Source organism: Prionailurus viverrinus, chromosome B3, assembly GCF_022837055.1.
Source record: "Prionailurus viverrinus isolate Anna chromosome B3, UM_Priviv_1.0, whole genome shotgun sequence".
Lineage (NCBI taxonomy): Eukaryota > Metazoa > Chordata > Mammalia > Carnivora > Felidae > Prionailurus > Prionailurus viverrinus.
The window spans coordinates 50,591,339-50,600,185 of NC_062566.1; the positions used below are offsets into that span (position 1 = coordinate 50,591,339).

Consider the following 8,847-nt stretch of genomic DNA (forward strand, 5'->3'; position numbering starts at 1 on the left):
GACACTAACTTCATGCTGAGTGTTGTGTCCAGCACTTCATTAGCTCATTTAATCCTTAGTACAGTCTTTTGAAGTAGGCTCCATATGGTCATTTTTTGGATGAATGAAATTTGAGGCTTAGAGGGGTTAAATATTTTGCTCAAGTTTAACACAGTTGACATGTGGAAGAGCCAGAAGGGTCACACGCAGGACTTTTTTTTTGTTTGTTTAATAAATTTCACTTAAAATAGTTACAGATTTACAAAAAAAAAAAAAAAGTTGCAAATACAGTAGAGTCAGTCACCATATACGCCTCACTCAGATTCCTCTATTGTTAACATCTTCCATTTGCCCCACCTAAGGAACTGATTTCATCTAGGTCTTTTTACTTTTTTTACTCGAGAGTCCAAACAGTCCTAATCCCTCTACTGTCTTTCTTTCGCTTGGCTTATGGGTGAGCTGGAATTTATTGTAAAGGAGATTTCTTTCCTTTTCCCTCTCCTTCTCCTCCTTCCCTATGCTCCCAAGAAGGAAAATGAGTTCAGCAGGCTTCTCCACATGTGAAATCAGTTTAACTCGCCTTCTTCGTAGGATGTAGGGGAAAAAAAAAATAGCTTTTATTCTTTAATGGAGGTTTATGGAATAGGACATTATGTGGAAGTTATTTTGCAACCAGGAATTCACCAACACAACCGAAGAACCTATAATACAATAGGACCATTTTTTGTAATTTTAAAATTCAACCAGTAATGGTTCATCTAAAAAGAAAAAAGACATTTAGGAATTTCCTAGCAGTAAATATGCCATTCTAAAACTTCTTGATATTATTATAACAACATTTTTCCTCGAGGACCAGGACAGCAAATTAATTAGAAATCAAAATGGCAAATGTCATTAAAGAGAAATTTGATTTTTAAAAATAATATAAACGGAATGGCTTCTCCTATAAAGTTCAGCAATAATACAGAAACTTTGAGATCAAATTAAATTTTGTATTTAAAATGTCTGATGAATAAATTGAATAGAACCGACAAAAATGTGGTTTTTAAAATTATTTTTGTTTTGATTCAGACATAGTCCTTGTTTGAAAGATTTTGTCTCCTCACAACAAAGTTGATTTCACAGTTTCATTAATCATGTTGTGTACATAATGTACTAGACCAAATTCTGCTTCCTGTATTTCCCCAATCCTATGAACTCCAGGAACAGTTCATTTTATAAGAACAGAGGGTGAACCCAGTTCATGCATGATCACAATGGCTCTATAGGTATTAGTGGTTTCATTGACTGCCAGTTTTTCTGGATATTTTTGTACAATATGGTGCAATTTCACAATCTACCCTGCAAAGTCTCTAGCAAGACTTTATTCATTAAACAGTTAGTTTGGTTCTTGGATGCTCAACTATTCACATAATGATGCTTTCTGATCTTCCCATGAGTTCCGATCTCTGTTGTAATTGGTTAAAAGTTTTTCCAGATTCTCACCTGTCAGTTTTCTTAAGGTTTAGGCTATGTATAAACACAAGTAATAGCATATGGTTTTTGGGTGTCTATAATGGGCCAATTATCATAGTACTCTGTACATATACTTTTGTCCTCATCCTTCCAACAGCCTTTCAAAGTAGATGTTTTTATCTTCATTTTACAGATGAGAAAGAAGTGAAGGGACTTACGGAAGGACTCTCACGCAGCTGAGCAAGTATCCAGAGTGGCGGTGGGATTACTTTAAGGTGGCTATGAACCCAGATGTTCACCAAGCATTGTCCATAAACCTAAACCATATATATCTCTAACACTGATGCTGCTCCTTTCCCTGAAAATATATGTAGATGCTGCCGTATCATTGATAAGAGGCCTGTGTACTAAAAGTGGTTAGGAGTTATTGCACTGTCCTAAAGAGATGCCTTTTTAAAACCAGATTAGGTCTGTGCTGCATAGCCCCAATCCAGTTAGTGCAAACCATGCTTTTCTCAGGTTAGAATAATGAGGAAGTGATTAGGATCAAAGATGGTTTGAATCTATTACATCACTTGCCAGTGAGCCTAGATTCCACATCCAAAAAATAGGGATATGTCGACTGTGTACACAACATTATCACCCACTTCTTTTTTCTTGGCAGAATGTGTCTGTTCCTTTCCCTCAAGACGCTGTCCCTACTGAAGAGCTAACTCATGTTTAGCATGAGCTAAGTACATTGGCCCCAATTCCTATTGCCAGTGATTGGTTTAGGATGGGCATATGACTCAGTTCTGGACAATATGATAAGAGAAGGGCTGGAGGGCTTTTGGAAAATATTCCTCCCTAAATGGTATCTCCTACGTTGGAAAGAACTGATGTACAATGACAAATATGTAATGTCTAGATCAGTGATGAGAGCCACTTTCTAGATGTCCTACCTAATAAAAGCAATTTATCTTCTTCAAGTCACCTCCTGAATAAATATTGTATGAAGTTTATTTTCAAAGCCCTTTTCCTTGGAGCAAATCAAATTATTTCCATGTTTTTGCCCACTCCAAAACAAAAATGAATAACAGAATAAATGCTGAACATGCCCCAAATCAGAATATGTAAGGTTAACTTAAGAGGCTTCCTTAGAAGAAATGAAAAATTTTGTTGTTCTTGGAGGAAGTCTTCAAAGATTTTAGAGCCAAACACATATGGGCATGGGCAGTGTTGGGGGGCAGGGTGGGGTGGGTAATGGAGTACAATGGTCAAGGAAGAATTCTTGAGATGTATAAACTCAGTAAGTTTATTTAAGTAGCGCAGGGACTGGACCCACAGGCAGAAAAGGCTGCATTTTTGCTGTGTGAAGCTGGTGGTTATATGTTTAGTGCTCAAGGGGGAGGGAACATGCAGGGAGTATCAGAACATAAATGTCTTCTTCTAATCTCTACTCATAAAACTACTTTCGCAAGATTTTTCTGGTGCTTATCACTTAGTTCAATATTAACTATTGGTGAGATGTACAGGCAGTCACGAGACCCTTTAAGAATATAGCAACCAGCACATATTTGACACTTATTGAAACTATGCAAGCTATAGGTCAGCCTTTGGAGCCAAAGGTGAACATTTTTCTGCTTCTGTCCCTCATCAGGCACCATAAGACTTAAAAAAAAAAGAAAAAAAAAAAGAGGTTTGTCTGTAAGTCCCTCAGAATAATTAACAGGTTGCCTTTTCTGACAAAATCTATGGCCAGATAGAAACTTGCAAGTTGAAAAATTTGGAATCGTCTGACTTCCCACAGCTGCCCAAGACCTCGAGCAAATAGCTGTTCTCCTCCCTCCTTCCATTAGCCTTTTTAGAAAGGTTGGGTCACAGTCTCCCAGAAAAGGTACAAAGATAGGTGACAGGCCAAAACTCAATGCCAGACCTAGCTCTCAAGATGTCCCCTCTACTGGAGGCTCAATTCAGAACATTCAGCTGGCCAGAGAAAGGCTTCTAGAAATGGCAGAGTGATTGACATTCTTCAGTGCTCATTTTCCAGCAAGGACAAATATTTTATTACATAATGAAGAAGTTATGTCTCCTGGCACCCAAAGAACTGATCTACAATGACAAATGTGCAACTTATTAAACAAATTCCACTGAGCCTGCAACACATACTAGTTGTTTTGTCAAGACACGTAGTTGTTTTACCACCAAGAGCCCTTTCCTCAATAGTTCCAGCTGGCAAATCTCACTCTCATTCGGATCTGTTACTTTGTAATCACACAAAGCTTCTCTGTGGGTTTTTAAAATACAAAATAATTTGATGTACTCTCATTCCCTTTTGCTGCCATGATTCTAGAAACCATAGCTAATTGTTGAAGCTCAAACCCATAATGCGAGTTTCTTTGGAGGAAAACAGAGAGCCCCTCCACAACGTCCGTCACATACTGCCTCCTCTGCACTGGTTGCAGCTTGCTTAAGATGCACATCCTATTCCAGATGGCCAACAGGCACATCAAAAGATGCTCAACGTCACTCCTCATCAGGGAAACACAAATCAAAACCACACTCAGATATCACCTCATGCCAGTCAGAGTGGCCAAAATGAACAAATCAGGAGACTATAGATGCTGGAGAGGATGTGGAGAAACGGGAACCCTCTTGCACTGTTGGTGGGAATGCAAACTGGTGCAGCCACTCTGGAAAACAGTGTGGAGGTTCCTCAGAAAATTAAAAATAGACCTACCCTATGACCCAGCAATAGCACTGCTAGGAATTTATCCAAGGGATACAGGAGTACTGATGCATAGGGGCACTCGTACCCCAATGTTTATAGCAGCACTCTCAACAATAGCCAAATTATGGAAAGAGCCTAAATGTTCATCAACTGATGAATGGATAAAGAAATTGTGGTTTATATACACAATGGAGTACTACGTGGCAATGAGAAAGAATGAAATATGGCCCTTTGTAGCAACATGGATGCAACTAGAGAGTGTTATGCTAAGTGAAATAAGCCATACAGAGAAAGACAGATACCATATGGTTTCACTCTTAGGTGGATCCTGAGAAACTTAACAGAAACCCACTCTCTTAGAGTGGAAGAGAGCCAAAGCATAAGAGACTCTTAAAAACTGAGAACAAACTGAGGGTTGATGGGGGGTGGGAGGGAGGGGAGGGTGGGTGATGGGTATTGAGGAGGGCACCTTTTGGGATGAGCACTGGGTGTTGTATGGAAACCAATTTGACAATAAACTTCATATATTGAAAAAAAAAAGATGCACATTCTAAACAGAGATGCCTGCTTTCCATTTAAATGGGTATGCACTCCCTTTGGTCTGCAGTGCTCACTTAAACTCGTCCAGAAAACTTGGCTCTATATGTTATTGGAGTTTCTCCTTTTCCCATAAGGCACGTGAGATGGATGGTTGTGCCAGTATTGAGCATAATCACCACAGCCATTAAATTAATTGGCATAAATGATGTGTTTGCTGAGGAGAAAAAGAATCATAAGTGGAAATACCTCCATGGAGAGTATCACATCACTGGACTAATAGGTTAAGCTTTGGAGAAGCTTAGGAAAGAGATAAGGATAGCAGTGGCTGCCTACTCTATGTATTTTACTTATACTCAAAGACATGTTGCAGGTGTGGCAGATAGAATGATCAATATATCTGGTGAAAATTCCTAAGAGGGTTTATATTGTTCTCGAATTTTTAATGTATACAAATAGTAAGTTAAACAGTACAAGAAGATGTACTGTGAAAAGCCTTCCCAGCTCTGATCCCCAGATCCTAGTTCTCTAACCTTAAAGCAGAATCTGTTATTCTGATCTGTGCACACAGGTATATATGTATATATAGCCCTTATTTCACGTAAGTGGTAGCATATATACCTGTTGTTCTATGCCTTACTTTTATATCAAAAAATTTGAAACAAGTGTATGAACAAATTGTCATGCTTTTTTTACTAGTCAAAAACAGTGAAAACTGGATAAAAAAAATGGGTTGTCACTTACAAGTATGGGGTGGTCCTTCACAGATAATTTATAACTGAAGTGTGAGGTGACCTTCTAGTGGGGACAGTCTTCCTTACCCGAAGAAGATGCAGACAACCTGGCAAAGAAGGACAAAGCTAAACATGGGTGTCCCTTGATATCTTCTCCTCCTTAGTGTCTCCTTCTGTCTCTTCCTCCAGATCTTTCCCTCTGTGCCTTCCCCAGATCACCCATCCTGCCTCCCTACCCCTCTTCTTTCTCTCCCTTCTTCTGTAAATCACTCTCTCAGTTTCCTGAATACTGCTCTTCCTTGCCTTTGAGTTCTTCCTTCTTTAGTTGGAATGGAGGAGCTACCTGTGGTATTGAGGGTCATGAAAAGGACAGTAAGGGTCACAGCAGACTGGGTCTGGAGAGGATGACACTGAGCTGGTGATGGTGTGGAGAAAGTAGCCCCGGGGCTGGAATCAAGACCACCTTCCATTGCCTTCTTTACCTGCTCAGCTGTAAGAAATAGTGTTATCAGTCAGGGCTCAATCAGAGAGACAGAATCAGTAGGAAGCACGGGTAGGTAGATTGGTAGGCAGATATTAAGGGATTTGTCACAAGGAATCTTCTTATGCAATTGTGGAAGCAGGATAAGCAAGTCCAGAATCTATACAGTAGGCAGTCAAGAAGGAAAGAACACAGGTGGGGCTGGAACTCCATGGGCACAGGCTAAAGCTATTGTCCACAGGCAGGGTCTCTGTTTCTTGTAAGGCTTTCCAACCCATTACCAGAATAACCTCCCTAGTTTACTTTTCTGATTAGAGACTTCACTTAAATTTGCAAAATCATAGCAGCACCTAGATTAGTGTTTGATAGAATGACTGGAAGGAGACGTGTGAATGCAACAAAATTTGGCTATTTTCATTCTCCAATTCTTACACGAAAATATGTCTTAGAGCCCACCTTATCCAAAAACATACTAGAGAGGGAATTCTGGCTAATACAGTTTAACCCAAACAAGTTGAAAGACTACAAAGTCATCACAAACAGTTAATATACTGGGTAGTTGCTGAGCAAATGCCCCAGTTCTTGCCAGGCCAGACTCATCTTGGAAGAACTCACAGCTAATTATTGCTTCACTGCTGCTTTTGTAGTGTCTTTAAGGAATGACACGACTGGAAGTAGAACATTCCACTATGCCTTTACTCTGCCTCAAGAGCTCCTCAACTCTTTGACATAGCTCAAGGATCACTTATTGAAGGGAAAGATAACTTCTGTTAAAAATATGTATTTTCTTTTCCATGCCGGAATTGGGATACAAGCCAAAGCAGAGATGTTACAGAAATAACTTCAGGTCTCCTTGTACTGGAAATCTTTGGTTTCTTCCCCCAGACCCCCCTTTCATCCTTCTCCACCTGTTCTACTTTGGGGCTCAGACAGGTTTGGGCAGGTTTGAACTGTATCAACAGTGCTTCCTTCCAAACTCTTTCTGGCTTCCAGTTGTGTTTGGCCAATGGGTAGCATTTGCAGGACACAGGGGAAAGGGAATGAAGTCCAAGTGAATTAAACCCTGGCTCCACTCCTTAGTTCACCCTGGGGCTGCTTGTATCTCTTAACTAAAGGGAATGCTCACCTCAAGGCAGCTTCTCTCCTCGTGCTTCTTAAATCATACATGGTGAAGGACCAGGTATGAGACAATTAGAATTTAAATTTGAATTTCAAATAAACAGTACTTTTTTAGTGTAAGTATGTCCCAAAGTTTGCTTGAGACTCACACTAAATGTTTGTTTGTTGTTCATTGGAAATTCAAATTTAGCCGGGCTTCCTGTGTTCTAACTGGTAATCCTAGTCATTAATCTTTTCCGCCTGGCCAACACTCAAGTTAGAGCAATTAGAGTCTCTCTAGGATTTTATATATAGTAGTTGAAAGACAGAGATACTGTCTTTCTGGGATGATGTCAGTTTTAAGGTCCTTCATTAGCCAAATGAAAGAAACAGTATGCTATTAGGATTAAATATAGGGACTCTGAGATAGGAAGTAAGGAAAGGAGACTTGATGATGTATATACTTAACCTAATTTGAGTTGGATTTCTGTCTCCTAACCAGAGTCCTACAACATATATTGTGACTTTGGAAAGTACATAAATAGCTCCAGGTCATAAGGAAGTCAATTCATCAGTCTAGGATTGGTCCACCTGACTCCACAATTAATGATCTTCCTACTTTATCATTCTGCAACCACTGGGAAATTGAAAAAAAAAATATGAAACCCTCAAGATACAGAACTCAAAGAACAAGTGGATGACTGGTTTCTCCTAATACCTGCCCTCTGAGCTGATTCTCCACTGAAGCCCCACCAGGGCATCACCTTTCTTTTGCCTCTGTCTTTTCTTCCCTTCCCCTGAAACCGGCTTCCTGAGAATAAAAACCAGAGGCCCAGATCTCCTTTTAAAACTCTACTCTGAAAGAGAAGAACATGAACTAATTACATTAAAATTGTATTTCTTCAAAGTAAAAGTGGTCTTCTTCTAAGTAAAAGTATTAAACCAGCAGGACAGGGGTCTCTAATCATCTGTACCCTCACCTACGGAATCTTTCCCTCAGCCTTCAGGGTGTAAAGAACTTGAAAAACAGACAAGATTCTGAGGTCTCTTTAAATCTTGAACTACCCAAAGGATGAGAACACTGGGGTTCCTTTGGCCTTTCAGTAAGAATTAGTTGTCAGAATGAAGCATCTCTTCTTAATTAAGGATTAGGGAATCCTTTTGGTCACTGTAACTCAGTTGTAAATAAAAAGAAAATTAGAAATGTAATGGGCATACTTGTTATAAGGAACTTCTTTGGTTCCATTAGCTGTGGCCTTAAAGAGTACAAGGACTCCCTAGCCACGGCTTGGACTTTATTCCACAGAGCAGAAGATTACTACGTGGAAATGGTGATTCCCTCACATCTTTGTATTTTAAAGCCATTAAGGGAGATTGATTGGAAACAATATGTATTAGTCAACAGTTGCAAATATAATTTATGCAGGATACCCAAGTTGAGTTGTGGTAAGCCCACGTCTAATGTTTTACTCCCCTCTAGTGGATTTTTTTTAATAGCACATGATACCCCGAGTTTGATATAGTATAGCAGGTTTTAGAGGAAAGAAGAATTTAAAAATGTGTTTAAAGCATGTTCAGGTTCTGTAGAATTTCTGTGCAGTTTTGTAGAATTTCAAATATTAAAAAAAGTTCTGTCAGTTTCCTCATTTTGCAGGTGAAGAAACTAAGATCCAGAAAGGGAAAATGACTCATCCAAGATCACACAACTGGTTTCTAATAGATCATTTCATCACTAATGGCAATATTGAATGTGTAACCTTTGGTTCCCATGGAAATAGAAAGCCTATACTTGTCCAGATGTTAGTCAAATGAGGAAAGACGTATGCCTTAGAGGAAATTGGAAATCAAATTCA

General features: G+C 39.3%; 1 protein-coding gene across 1 annotated transcript in view; it reads left to right on the top strand.

Annotated features, from left to right (window-relative positions):
* The window catches only part of CEP152 (centrosomal protein 152), a 105,508-nt gene extending 103,208 nt beyond the window's left edge, over window positions 1–2,300 (top strand). Inside the window, exon 30 of the transcript XR_007153126.1 lies at window positions 1,628–2,300. The gene's annotated coding sequence lies outside the window, so the exon portion shown is untranslated. The remainder of the gene's footprint in view (window positions 1–1,627) is intronic.
* Window positions 2,301–8,847: the final 6,547 nt, after the last annotated feature.